The sequence below is a fragment of the Eublepharis macularius genome, chromosome 1, assembly GCF_028583425.1.
Source record: "Eublepharis macularius isolate TG4126 chromosome 1, MPM_Emac_v1.0, whole genome shotgun sequence".
Lineage (NCBI taxonomy): Eukaryota > Metazoa > Chordata > Lepidosauria > Squamata > Eublepharidae > Eublepharis > Eublepharis macularius.
Window position 1 is genome coordinate 117,799,446 of NC_072790.1, and position 15,091 is coordinate 117,814,536.

General features: G+C 39.3%; 1 protein-coding gene across 4 annotated transcripts in view; it reads right to left on the reverse strand.

The window, feature by feature from the left end:
* The window catches only part of AHI1 (Abelson helper integration site 1), a 181,670-nt gene extending 170,525 nt beyond the window's left edge, over positions 1 to 11,145 (reverse strand). For all 4 annotated transcript variants that reach the window (XR_008597506.1, XR_008597507.1, XM_054986316.1 and 1 more), the window contains exon 1: positions 11,072 to 11,145. The gene's annotated coding sequence lies outside the window, so the exon portion shown is untranslated. The remainder of the gene's footprint in view (positions 1 to 11,071) is intronic.
* Positions 11,146 to 15,091: the final 3,946 nt, after the last annotated feature.

The following is a 15,091-nucleotide window of genomic DNA, read 5'->3' on the forward strand; positions in this document are numbered from 1 at the left end:
CCAAACTGGCTCTAAGTAAATTCCAGATTACATACCCCGCCCCTATGAACTTCAGAGCTCTGTAAGGATTAAAATCTTTTTTTTATTTCAACACTCAAACTCAATACACTTTAAATTTCAGTATCGACTTAAGATATCTTTATTTTCCACAGTCTACCAGATGTTTGGGCTGGAATTTTTGGTCTCCCACCCACTTAGATTTTATGCAAGAATATATTATTATCAGTATTCTTTGTATTATTATTATTTATCATTTGAAGTTATCCTAGTCCATCAGACGTCTGGCCTGGAATTTTTTTCATCCTTCACCAACTTTGATTTAATCCAAGAATCTAGTAGTCAGTGAGGTATTGGCTTAGTTTGTGGTATGTTCCAAGTAATGTAGCTGTTTGCAACTATCCAATTGTTATCCTGCCTATGCTGAAATTGTCTAGATGTTTAGTTAATCCTTTTAGAATCACACCTAGTAGTTCTATCACTGCTGAAATAACCGCTGAATGTTTCTCACAGAGTCAATGAACTTCACATCTGAGATTTGGTATTTTGTTACCTTTCCAATCTCATTTTCTTCAATCTAACTGTCACTTGGGATTGCCACATGGATCAGTTTGATCTTCTTACTTTCAACCACAGTAATATCTGGAGTATTATGTTCTAACTTCTTATCTGTTTGGATTTTGAAATTCCACAAGATCTTTATTTTCTCCTTTTCAGTAACTTTCTTGGGCTTATGTTCCCACCAATATCTTGTGGATGATAGCATGTACTTTTTGCATAAATTCCAATGCAGATTGCATCTACTTTAATATGGTGGGTTTTATTGTCAGTTTGTGCAATGTTTTTGCACCCGCTGATAAGATAGTGAACCGTTTCATCCACTTTGTTACATAATTTACACTTGCTGTCATTTGTAGTCTTTTCAATTTTCATTTTCATACAGTTCATTCTTTTTTTCTTTTTTTTTAAAGAATTTTTTATTGGATGGGTTAACATACATTCTACCAATCATTTTACAACATAATTTCCCCATATATTGATATATGTAGCCCACCCCTCCCCCTCCCCCCTTTTCTATGTTGACTCCCAACAGCACTATGACTCCTTTATTTCTTATCGTTAACTCTATATTACTTTCATTTGTCCCTATAATTAAAGGCAAAATTCTAGCTTATTCTTTATCATTACATTTCTATAATTATCAATAGACTACTCTTATCCTATCAGATTCCCCTTAATTCCACCTAAATTTGATTTTAAATTTCCCCCATTCTATAAAAAGTTTCACCTAAATTTATTTGCATAACTTCCTTATCAAACTATTCATTTCCACCATATACAACAGTTTAAATCCAGTCTTCAACCTATTACAATTTGTTTCTTTAACCAATTACATATAACTTTGCACTTTTGCTTTAGCTTCAATCCCTTAGATAGCACTTTTAACTTAGAACTAAAAACTTATTCCTTCAAATAATTCCATCTGTAGTTTCATTCTTATATTTCTATCTCTCCACATCTTTTACAAATAAATTTTACTTTTACAATTTTTTTACTTAAATTTTGTTCTCCTTATTTTCTTATCAATTAATTCATTTAACTTTACATTTAGCATTTTCCAATTTGTTCATTCATCTTACATTATCAATTTGTTCCTTTAACTTTACATTTTAACCATAAATTCAATCCCCTAGGTAGCTCTTGTAGCTTAAAGCTGAAAACATAGTCCTTTAAGTAATTCCCGTCTGTAACTTGAATCTTGCACTTCTGCCTCTTTTCCGGGTTTCCTCTTTCACTTGAACAATATTGTCTCTTGGTAAATTCTTCTGTTGTACATAACTGGAGTTGATTCTGTATTCCATGTTTATTGTTGGCTCTTCTGATTGCTTCTTTAAAAATTCTGCCAGGACTTCAATCATTTGCTCCTGCACACTCTGCGTTGTTACCCCTAACATATCGCAAATTCCCAGCTTAATGCCTGTAGTTTTGTAGTCAGTTTCTGCCACACGATCTTGAAATGCCTGTTTTTCAACTTTTAAGCTCAATGTCAAATCGGTGGTTTTTTGTTCCATCTCTTGAGCTATCTGCTTTGTTACTTGTAGCTCATTCTTCACCTCCTCTTCTGCTTTTAGTAAATCCTTTATATTTTTAATCAAATTTTGTTCCATTTTCTGCATAGATTGGCTCAATTCTTCATAGCCCTCTGTAACTTTATTTTCATACAGTTCATTCTTGATACCTGTTCTTATGTGGCTAATAGAATTATTTCCGTCTCTTTTTTCAATATCCCTTGCACTTCTAGTAGTCATTCTTGTTGACTATAGCCTCAGTATTCTGAGCATCCAATTCCATAGCTGTGAATGAGTTCTCCTAGAAGCTTTATGTAGACTAGGCTGAATACCTGGTGGAATGCTCTGTCTACCAAGACCAGGGCCCAGCAGGATCTACTATCTTTCCGCCGGGCCTGTAAGACAGAGTTGTTCCGCCAGGCTTCTGGCCGAGGCTGGGCCTCCGCTAGCTGGAGGATACAACATCTACCCCCTCCCTATGAGAGCTGCCCACCACTGTTCTTAAGCTGCTGCTATGTTCAATTGCACTGTTGCATTATTTGTTATTAACTGTATTGCTGTATTGCACTGTTGCATTATTTGTTATTAACTGTATTGCTGCCATCAGGAAAAAGTGCTGCTATTTTTTATATTTTTGTATGATGCTTTTAAATGTTTTATTTATTTTTTTATAAATTTTTTATTTTTAATTGCTAACATCAAAAACTACAAAAAAAAGAAAGGGAAAAAGGGAACAGGGGGAGAGGGAAAGAACAATATATAAAAGAACACACACTACATCTACAAGTATTGTATTCCCTTCATAATACAATTATTTAAAGTTAAACTTTCTAATATGCCATTAGATTGGTAGATCTTATAAAATACAAACTACAGTCAGGATCAGGTCTTCTTCTCCCCGCCCCCCCCCCCCGGGTCTCGGTCTCAGTTCTCTCTGAACAGCTACAGTAGCTGTGCTCACTCCCTCCTCCTCATTCCCCCCTTCAGATTCTAAATCTTCTTCTTGCTGGAACTCTTGATGATTAAACACAAAGTCCCTCAGCTGTACTTCCGATATTATCTTGTAGGCTTGGTCTTTATATCTGAACCAGATGCCTTCCGGAAATAACCATTTGTATTTTATTTCACGCTTCCACAGAAGAGCTGCAAACCTTTTATATTTGAATCTTCTTTTCCGAGCTAAAAATGGAACGTCCTTCAATATCTTAACCTTGTTGCCCAGAAAGTCCAAGTCCACATTGTATGAATTATATAAGATGGTGTCCCAAGTCTTCTTAGATGAAAAATCAATAATAATCTCGCGAGGCAGCTGACGCTTTGTTGCATATTTTGAAGATGTCCGACGGACTTCCAGAATATCGCTTTTTAACTCTTCTTTAGTTGCCTTTGCGGATGACGCCAAAAGTTCCGACACCAAATCCTTTAAGTTTTCACTTTCCTCCTCCTTCACATTCTGAAGACGCAATACCGTCTGAGCACGATCCACTTGTAATCCTATCAATTGATTCTCCAAAAGCTTTACTTCTTTGTTTGTTGCTTTCATGAGTACTGCATTTTCCCGAGCAGATTGCTCTGCCCCAGACGCTGCATCTTTAATGGTTTTCACTTCATTCTCAACTGAGCCAACCCTTTGTCCAATTTCATTTAGCTTATCAACAAAGGGCTTCATAGCTTCAACGACCAGCCGTTTAACCACCTCTTCAAGAGTTTCTCCCTTCCCCTGTAGCATCGCCGAAACCGATTTGCTCACAGCAGGGCTCTGCTTTTTCGTCGCCATCTGGGGGGGGGGGGAGACCGCCAACTAAGTTCTGAAACTCAGTGAAGGGGGAGATATCCAGACCTTCTTAGCTTCAACTCCCACCAATCCTTAGCATACGCTTAGAATAGCAGAAGGGATTCACTTACTCACAGGTTTTCACCTTAAATCTGCTTGTTGCCATTCTCCATGGCCCGGCAGCACGCGATGTGCTGCGCAAGTCTGCCGGCCTCCGTAGGAGCAGACGGGCAATTTACCCCCTGCATCGCCTTCAGGGGGCTCTTCCCGCAGTGCTCCGGACCCTGACCCCCTCACTGGGAGTCCTGGGGGTTAACCCTCGCAGGTCAACCACCTGGTCAGGCTGCTCGGGCGCTTCCTCCCGGACCTGCGGAGAGGAGTGTCCGACATGGCCGGGAAAACGAAACCAAATCGCTTTTAAATGTTTTATATGGAATGTTTTAAATGTTCTTAATGCTGTTATCCGCCCTGAGCCTGCTCGCAGGGAGGGCAGAATACAAATACGATAAAATAAAAATAATATGAGGGATAAGATTATGCCCTGTGGAACCCCGTAAGATAATTACCATTCTGGAAATAGCTGGTCTCCAACAGCAACTCTTTGAATCTGTTCCATGAGAAATTATTTAAAGCAGTTCAAGGCACAACTTTTGATACCCACTTCTGCCTCCAAAAGCCTCAACAAGTTCAGGAACTGTTCAGGAAGACATTTTTACAAAAGGATAAGGACTGTAGATAATGGTAGTGTTTATTGTACGAATTATCTTGTTTTTAAGCACTGTTTTCTAATTTCTGTAATCCAAGTTTTGTATTTGTTAAGTATTGTGACGGTCACATTGTTCTGCCTCTCCCAGAGGCAGCCAATGAGAACTGATGGAATGTTGGGATGAGGCTGACAGTTGAAAACAGCAGTTCAAAAAGGGAGAGCAGCCTGAGGGGAAGAATTCTGAAGAATTCTGAGCTTGTTGAGGAAGCAGTCTGAATTAAAGTTGATTTCTAAGAGCAATTACTTTGTAATTATTGACTGATAGGATAGTCTGGGATCAAAAGTTCAAATATCAAGAACAAGGGATCTCTGTGTGTGAGTTATCCAATGTTGTTGAAGTTGTAAATAAAGTTTTAACTCTTTTTTCTCTGTTTAAACCGTGTTTAAATAATACACACAGACACCAACCTTTCCTGTCACAGCCAATATACATATAATTAACTAAACAGTGGCAGTGTATAAGAGAAAAAATATAGAAAATATAGTTCTGTGCAGTAGCTAGGTAAGTGGTAGCTTATTACACCCTTTACTGTGTACAGATGTAATATTTCTGGGAATTTTGAAGTCCAGAAAGTAACACAGATTTTTTTCCAGAAATAAACAGAAATTTTGGTAAACACTGAAATATATGCAATAGTTACTTTACTGAATGAATATAAAATGCATCGTGTATGACTTAGTTCTCATATAAAATTGTACTACTTGGCATATTTATGGATTTTTTTTTAGTAGTATAGTATAAATTGCACATATGCCCCATACCTGAAAAAAGTTGCAAACTGCTGCACACTGTGGTATTATAGCATTGCCATCAAAGAGATAGGAAAAAATAAAAGGCAAAAAACAAATTCTGTAGTAAACAAAAGAAAGTATATTATTTTGCCAGAAACTGTCTCATCGGGTATCAACAGGACTGCCAGCATGTTTGGATTTTAAGATAAACTTCCTAACACTGAAAATACTGAACTCTGTAATAATGAATTATCACTAAATTCATTGTAGCATATTAATTGTTAACAAAATTATTTAAACAAAAAGGTTCTTGAAAATGTATGTATCTTCAGTACAAGTGGTTTGTTTTTGTTTTTTAAATTAAAGTGCTCTGTGGCATTTTGCTTTCTTTATGAGATCCCTATTATTCTGCCTTCCTGATTTTCTTGGTGTTGTCACAAGATTTTTGCTGCCACTAAAAGCTCTCACCTTAGTTCTCTCAGTTTAACCCACAGTACAGGAAGGCTTAGTTATATTTGGTAGAACGAAAGGCCAGTCAGTGTGTGAAGGTGGCTTTGAGATAAAAAGGGCTCCTGTTTTCTAGATAAGGCAGATATTGTACATAAACAGAAATAAGGTTTATTTAGAAATACATATGCTTAATGGTTTCAGGGTATTTCCAAAACTGCAACGGTTTCAAATTTCTATAAGACTACTAGCTTCCTAATTGCAAGTTAAGTAAGTTTTCTTTACATGGCAAAACATTACATGCTCCCTAAAATTTCCCATTTTTCCCCTTGGGAAAACTGAGAATGTCCTTATTTCAGGCTGTACATTTAAAATGAGTGAAATCATTTGTAAGACAAGGTTCTCCTCACTGATAAAGAGAACATAGTTCATAGGAAGTATTTTTCTGTACTCTCCAAAATTTCCCGGAAAATTCCTTTCTCATGCTATGCATTCTGAATGTGAAAAACCTTTTACTAATTCTAAAAGAGAAAATATTTCACAGAAAGGGTTTTTAAGTGCTCCCCCAAATTTCCTACTTTTTTGCAAAAGAAAAATTACAAACAGGCCTCAAAAAGTATGGGGGGGAGTGGCTGGCCTTCATATCTCTAGTTCTATACTGTTCCTATTGCATTCTTTTAAACTTTGTAATCTACATTCGAGTTTCAGTGAGAAAGTCAGGGTATAAACTAAAAAAATAAATAAAGGAGTCAGTAAAATGAAGGAGGCAGTAGTGAGATCTCTTAATTAGTCCTTCTTAGATATAAAAGATTGAAGAACTATCATCTGGTGACAAATACTCCCTTTATTGGTAAGGTGCTCAGGCAAACCATGGTCATGCAACTCCAGGCCTACTTGGTGGAAACAGATTATTTGGACCTATTTAAATCTGGCTTCAAGTCTGCTACAGGACAGAAATTGTTGAGTAACCTTTTCTGAGAGCGAGACAAGGAGAGAATGACCCTGCTGATTTTCCTGGCTATTTCTGTGGCTTTCAATATCATCAAATAGGATATCCTTCTGGAGTAACTAGCAGGTTTAGGTACTAAGTGCACCATGCTCTGATGGTTCCAGTGCTGTCAGGCAAATCAGTTCTATAAGGTGATGTGAGGGGATAACTGTTTGTCATTTGTCATTGCTATACTTCTCTTTTTCACTTCAGTCAGTTGAAACAGTAGATGTCCTGAGTCAGTGCTTGGAAGCAGTAATGTGACAGATGAGAGCTAAAAACCTGAAGCTTAATTCAGAAAAAACAGAGGCGCCATTCTATTCTAGATAGGATTGTAGTCTCCCTTAAAGAACAGGTGTACACTTTGCAGGTACTTATGACCAAGGGTACAAATAAAGACACAGATCTCTTTCTGTACCACATAGGATATTTAACCAGTATCATCTGTTTTGACAGCTGCAGCCGTACATGCTGAATGACTGCAGGTTACTGGTTGAAATAGCAGTACATAGATTGCTAGCAGGCATAACCTATACAACATATATCTTTCAGTTTTGAAAACCTTTTACTGGCTGTCAATTTGCTTCTCAGCCAAATTCAAATTGTGATGCTGACCTATAGACCAAAATATGGTCTGGTACCAGGGTATCTGAAGTACAACCTTCTCCTGTAGATATTGCCTGTCCACTGAGGTCACTATCAGAAGCCCAGCTATAGTGCCCATACACACTACAGTTAGGAGGCCTTGTACCAGAAGATAGGACTTTCCTGGTAGCAGCACCTATTCTGTGAAACAGAATAGTGCACATAGCTCTTGTCCATGCAGGTCCCATGACCTGTAATTATAGTACTATTGTATTGTTTATTGGATGTATTATGTTGTTTGATTGAACTTTTTTATATTTTTGTAATTCAAAATATAAGTCTCAACAAGAAAGTTGAGCTATAAATGAAGAGAATGAATTAATGCTGCAGAAAAGTTCTACAGCCTATTAGGAGTTAGGGCCACTTGTACAGCTGCCACCCAGAGCCTGTGGGGTACACAGAAAGAGGCACCTATTCTATGACATTTCCTCTCTACAAAGTTGCTTGGAGCCAACCTTGCATTCCTTCCAGCACTGTGAAATAGTTCTTTATTCTCCCAAGTATTAGAGATCAGTGGTTTATTGATTTTTTATTTATTAAAACATTTTACCCCACCTTTCCTGAGGTTCAAGGAGGCTTACAAAAATAATTTAAATCATTTACAGTTAAAATAAAAATGAAATAATCCCCAAATCTCTCCCCCTCCCTTAAAAGATATGTGTCATTTAAACAAAAGATGGGCTTTGCACCACCCCATAAAGATCTCCAAGGTGGGAGTCCTCATCACCTCTTCAGGGAGTCCATTCCTCAGAGCAGGGGCCACAATAGAAAAGACCTGAGCTCTGGTCAATGCTAGACTGGACTTCCTGGGAGATGAGATCGCCAGCAGATGTCTGACTGGAGCTGGTACACAAGGACATATGGAAGAAGTTGGTCAGGGTCCCAGGTCATGAAAGCTTTCACCAGCATCTTGAATTGAGCTCAGAAACTTGTAGCAATGTAATTGTTTTAAAATAGGCAACATACACTCTCAGCGGGTGGCCCCTGACAATAGCCAGGCTGCCACATTCTGGATTAGTTGTAGTTTCTGAGATATTTCCAAGGCTAGCTGCATCCAAACCAAGAGGTTACAAAAGCATGGATCAGCATGGTCAGATCACATGAGGTTAGGTAACAAGAACTGGAAAACCTGATGTAGCTGATAGAAGCCACTTCTGGCCACCATGCCAACCTGCTTTTCAAAGAGCAGGGCAGGGTCCATGAGCAGCCCCAACCTCTTAACCTGCTCTGAAAAAGCCAACTTCACTATATTCAGGACAAGTGGATTTAATTCATTTAGAATATCAGCATTCCCAATATTATCTATATCTTTTCTGGATTCAACTTCATTTGCTGACACTTCAGATATTCGATCCATTCTCAGACTTTCATTTCTTACATCTCACCATTCACTCTAACAAAGAATTTGTGTCTCTCCATGATAAAAACAAAAATCCCCCGTTTCCCAGGAAGGACATTTATATATTTACAGGCATTCTGTTATTACTGTTAGCATACCTGAAGGCCACAGATGGACTATACATGGCAGGAAGGGTTAAGAGGAGACAGCCTATCATGATTTCAGGTGGACATGGGGATTGAAGAAAAGCAAATTCTTATTAACTGTTATGAATAATCTGCATTCCACCAAGGCTACTTTTGCATCCCACTGTCTGAGAACTGTTTTAGATCCTTTAGAGGTGGGCTATGGCTCCAGAAGGTCCTAGGTTCAGCCCCTAGAATCTCCAGTTGAAAGAGGCAGGTAATTGCTGATCTGAAGAATCTCCACCTGAGACCCTGGAGAACCACCTCCATGCAGAGTACATAAATAAATTACACAAATGGAAATCCAAATCTGAGTTTCAGGGATCCCAAAAAATTACAAGATCCCTGAAATCCAGGAAAGATTCTCGCATCTGATTAAGACAGATCAGAGTATCCCCCTATGGGGGAAACTATCTGGAGGGCCGGAGGTGGCATTTTCAAACAAACTCCCAAATCCTGCATCCAGGTTGCACACCCCTATAGACTGATGGCACGACTCAGTATAAAGGCAACTTCGTTCCTGTTACAACTGCTTTTAACTACTATGTCTTTATTAATTAAGTCCTATTTTGTTGTCTAAGGCTTTTAATGCTGGTTTTAGGACATTCTGATTTTACGTCCTAAGTCTGATGAGATTTACTTGCGGTGGTTCTTGGCTCAGTCTGATGTTATGGCTGTAAACTATGGTTAATTTAATGTTGTAGTATTTTAAGAACTATGATTTATTTATTGTTATTCACTAGTATGTTGAAAAGTCTCCTCAGTTACAAATTTATTAATAAAATAAACAACTGTGGTATATACTGCTCCAAAATGTTACCATTTCACTCTGTCTTATTTCTTTTAAGTTTTAATCTGATGCTGATCTTACCGTTGCAAGAAATTATTTTATTGGTTTGATTTTTTTCTGATTTTTTAAACTTTTTGTAAGCCACCATGTCTATTCTTCTAGTAGACAGGTGGGATAAAAACTCTCCAATCAAACTAGCAGATGAACATAGAAAGCAGGCTCAGTGTTAATGAGCTACTCTTTAACATACTTAAAATATTCTGTCATGCTAGCAGCCACAATTATGAAGATAAAAGAATAAATTTTTCTTTCAACCTATGTTTATGGATGATGATTCTAACACATATTTTTAGTTGGGCATACAAGGATGTCTCTTACAACACAATCACATGCAGTACACCCCAACAAAATTATGCTTATGTCTGAATAAACATGCTTGGGATAATGCTGTCTAAGGATGTGATCCTATATCACTTATTTGGAAGTAAATCTAACAGAACTCAGTGGGGCCTACTTCTGACTAAACCTGTATAGAATTGGACTCTAAACTTGCATTTCCTGATAATGCAAAAGATGCAGTGGCTGAACATGTGCCAGGCAAGCAATATTCCGTGAGCACTGCTATTCACCGGGGGGGGGGGGGGCTCACGGAACTGGCTGGGCAAGTCGTTTGATTAACTTGCATACATTTAAGTGGCATCTAAGTGGGTTAAGGGAGGCTCTGGCAGAATCTTTGTCTGAGGTCCCCTGATGGCTCTTGGCAGTCCCAACGATGCTAAAAATATAAAATAATTCCAGAAAGAGCAGAATACAAGTTCAAAGGCACGCCAGAGATTCTGCATCTCGGTGGAAGGGAAAAGGGGGGTACTTTCCTCCTTCCACACTTTGCGGCTGCCTGCGCTTCATCATGAGCTTTCTCCACCCCTAAGTATGGATAACCAATTTGGGGAAGGAGGTGAACATGTAGTCTTTGGATTCAAAATAATGGGTACACAAACGCACCACTATAGGAGTATCTTAAATAGCTATCCCTGCAATCAGAAGCGGATTGGCCATTAAGGCCACGGAGAAGAGCCCCCCGCCAGCCAAGCACAATAACAGAGGCAGCAGCCGTGAAAGACGGGTCCGCCCTGCCCGCTTGGCCTCGCTTAGTCGAGGTACGGGGCCCTTTCCAAGTAATTATTACGACAAATTTCCCGTGAGGGAGACGTCGAAGGAGGAGTTACCCGGGAATGCCACGTATTTTCCCTCCAGTCTCTCCCCGGGATTACAGGGGAGGGCCCAGATCATGCCTAGGATTCTCAGGAACTCAGTACGAAAGAGGGAAGGAGACACTCACATTTCCCCACACTCTTCCCTGCAGCTGCCGCCTCCGACTACAATCCGATCCCGCCGCCGCCCTCCAAGTCAAACGATCTTTCCGTCACTCGGTTTCTCAGCTCCTCCCTCCCCGGTTTGTAAAAATGGTTTCGCCTCAAACAAGCGGAGGCTACCAAGGAAACGGTTCCCTCAAACCGCGCACGCGCACATGGTTACCCGCGGGCTCTTCTTTGCTGCGTCTTCCCGTTTATTAATCAAACGATCATTCCAGAGACAAAGCTGTCTTCAAATTAAGTTTGTAGTATTTAGAAAAGTAAAACATACCACAGACAGGCTAAACTATATTTTAAAAATTCAAACCGAATGCTGTTCCCTCCCGATGGAGATTCGGCTGTCTTCCCCGAACTTTGTTTTCCGCCCTCCTGGTGAAGACTTTTTTGTTTGGTTTGGTGCCCCCTCTTCGCTCACTAACTGTTACTGGCCTTCATACCTGGGTCTGTGTTTGTGTGTTTTTATGTTTTATTGAATTGTTTAAACATTTTATATACACATACTTTAAATGATGTTTCCATGTTGAAATGTTTTAATGTTTGCCGCCTCGAGGACCCTGTGAGTATAGAAAGGTTTTAAATAAATACATGAATGAATAAATACCTTTAAAAAAAATCAAATGAAGTGCCAGTGTTGTTTTATTCCTCTATCAGTCCTCTAGGTGGCGATGAAGTTCTATATATTTGTAGATTTAGTTTCTTATAAACTATAAAGGTAACATTTGAGGTAGGTTGTTACTGATAATTCTAGGGCCAATTCACCAAGCAGGTTTGTTGACGTTTCTTTCAGAACTGGAAGTGACTTCCTTCCCTGTCTTCGGAGGAAGTGACTGACCCATTGACAATTCTATGGTCTTATAAATTACAAAATAAAATGTATGTGTTGCTGTGTTGGTATAGAAAGACATATTCGAATTGATCAGCTCAGCTATGAGTCAGTGATTGAAAAGAAAGGAAATATAAAAACTTGGCAAGAAATTCAAGATCAAGGCAAAAATATTCCATGGCTGATGTATCACCAAACAGTATCAAGGCTAAAAGAACAGTTTCTTAAAGAAGGCTGTAAGTTAAGAGAAAAATAGAATTTGAACTATTAATATTAGTTAAGGCAGCCGCAAAAAATGCTTACTACAATCTCACTCTAGCCTGGAAGATGGCTTCTTACCTCGACACATCCAACCTGGCCACCTGGATCCATGCTATGGTAACATCAAAACTTTACTATTCTAACACACTATACATTGGTTTCCCATCTAAGTTAACTAGGAGGCTCCAATTGGTGCAAAATACATCTGCTCCTGCTCGCAGGAGCGAGCAGGAGCATGAACATCACTCTCACCCTACAGTCATTCCATTGGCTACCTATCAGTTACTGTGCTCAATTCAAGGTTTTGGTTATTACATAAAAAGCTCTTCGTGGCCTTGGCCCAGCATACCTATGAGATCGCCCCACTCCTTATGTCCCTCCACAGCAGCTTCACTCATCTGAACAGGGTCTCTTGCAGGTGCCAGTGTGCACATGGGCAAAATCAGCAGCAGCCCACACACGGGCTTTTTGTGTGGTGGCCCCTAGCCTATGGAATGGTCTGCCTGAGCAGATCAGGAGAGCTCTCACTCCTGGCTTTCTGCAAACAATGCAAAACCAAATTATTCAAAAAGGGTTTTACTCAGGTAGGAGGGAAGTATTGTAGGGAGAGGGTCTCAAATGCTTCGCTAATGAGTTAAGGACCATAGATTTCACCACTACGTTGCCTTGCATATTATCTGTTGCTCAAATATGTACCTGTGCTTCATGTTATCTAATGTCAGTCCTAGAATTGATTATGTTCCGTTTCAGCAATTCTTCACCTCTATATTGAATCCTCACTAATGCTGCATCTTTGTAAAATCCTATGACGTTGTGGAAATGTCCTTGACACTGTATGGAAATATCCTCAATACTGATTGTACTAATCTCACGCTATGTAATCCGCCTTGAGTCTCAGTGAGAAAGGAGGATTATAAATGACATAAATAATTAAATAAATCTGGAGATCTGAAACATCTCTTAGGGAAAATTTACAAAATGTTATTGCAACACCACACAGAAATGAAACAAGTTAAAACCCGTATGATAAAATGGATGGAAAATTTCGGGGAAGCTATTCTAAAGAACCTATGGGAAGATATATGGACTATGGATATAAAATTTACAGGCTGTCAATTACTAAGAATTGCTATAAAATGTTTTTAGATAGTATATTACCCCCAAAGACATTGCAAGAATCACTGTTATAGTGGACAGTGTCAGAAATGTCAATGCACGGATGCAACATTTTATCATGTATGGTGGACTTGTAAGAAAGCGTGAAAATATTGGATAAAGATACATGAAGAGATACAGAAGATTTTCAAACTCAAATTTGAGTTGAATCCAAAAAACATGCTATTAAACATCCTACTAAATGTCAGAAAAGAACAGGGAGACTGTTACAACCCCTTTCTTTCTCTTGGGTAGATTTGGTCTTTAAGCCTTTTATTCTTGCCCCCTCTTGAGAGATTGCTGCCACCAGGAATTAAATTCCAGAATAACTTTGACTTCTCCTTTTAGTAATGTGCCCAAGGGTCAGGCTTTTTCATGGTACTATGTGGCCCTGAGGATAGGAATGGGATATAGGAATGACATACTCTGGGATATAAAAAAACAAAATAAACGTATTGTCAAAGGCTTTTACGGCTGGAGAATGATGGTTGTTGTGGGTTTTCCGGGCTGTATTGCCGTGGTCTTGGCATTGTAGTTCCTGACGTTTCGCCAGCAGCTGTGGCTGGCATCTTCAGAGGTGTAGCACCAAAAGACAGAGATCTCTCAGTGTCACAGTCTGACACTGAGAGATCTCTGTGACACTGAGAGATCTCTGTCTTTTGGTGCTACACCTCTGAAGATGCCAGCCACAGCTGCTGGCGAAACGTCAAAAATAAACGTTATTTTTATAAGAAGCTTATCGGTTTCATATTATTTCTTAAGCTTGATGGTAGGGGGCAAGGGGGGTCTGGAGAGGGCTGAGATGCAAGAGGGATCTGGGAAGGGCTGGCAGGTGGAGGGGCAAGGGGGTCTGGGGAGGGCTGAGATGCCCCTGTCCCGTCACCCTGGCTCCGCCGAGAGCAGCACGGCCCATCTCCAGCAGGGCTCACAGGGCAGTGGGCGCTTTGCCCCTCCCCTGGCTCTGCCGGGGCTTGCAGGGGCAACCTTTCTTCCTGCACCACCCTCCTCCTCCAGCGGGGCTACGTAGCCTGGCAGCAGAGGGCCAGGCAAAGTCACCTGGCCGTCCACCACCAGCAGCGCCCTCTGGTGGCAGTGTTCCAGGGCTCACTTTTTAACCTGGTGCGCCCGCGCCTGCGCACCAGGATAAATGTGAATCGTCTGAAAGACAATTAAGACAATTATGTTATAGGATTAAGGTAACTCAGTATAAAGATAAGATGATAAGACACAGGGAAATGATTTATCAAAATAGTTGATATTAAAGTTTGTATAAGTAACCAAGGAGAGGGAAGGAGAGCTTTTACACAATTAAGTTCTGTTATTAAATTTTTTGACTGTATTTTATCAGTCTAATCCAATTTCAAATGTAGTGCTTCTTTAAGTTGTTAACTAATCTTAAATGCACTGTTTGTCTAAGTCTCAATTTAATCCTAATGTACTGTTTGTATAAGCTTCTTTTTATACACTTTCTATTGTCATAGTTTCTTTTTAAATAACATTTCTATACAAAAATTCAATAAAGAAATACAGATACCATAAAAAAGATATAGAAAGACATAATCAAAACTGATGGACTCTTTTACTAAAATATCAAACAGTTGAAGTATTTTTCCCTATATAGTCAAGGGCATCTTGATTTCTTGATTCTTTCTCTCTTATTCTAGTTTGAAGACATGAAGTATAACCTCAAAATGGTTACAATAGAATGGAAGCCATGTTAGTCTACTGTAGCAAAATAAAATAGATT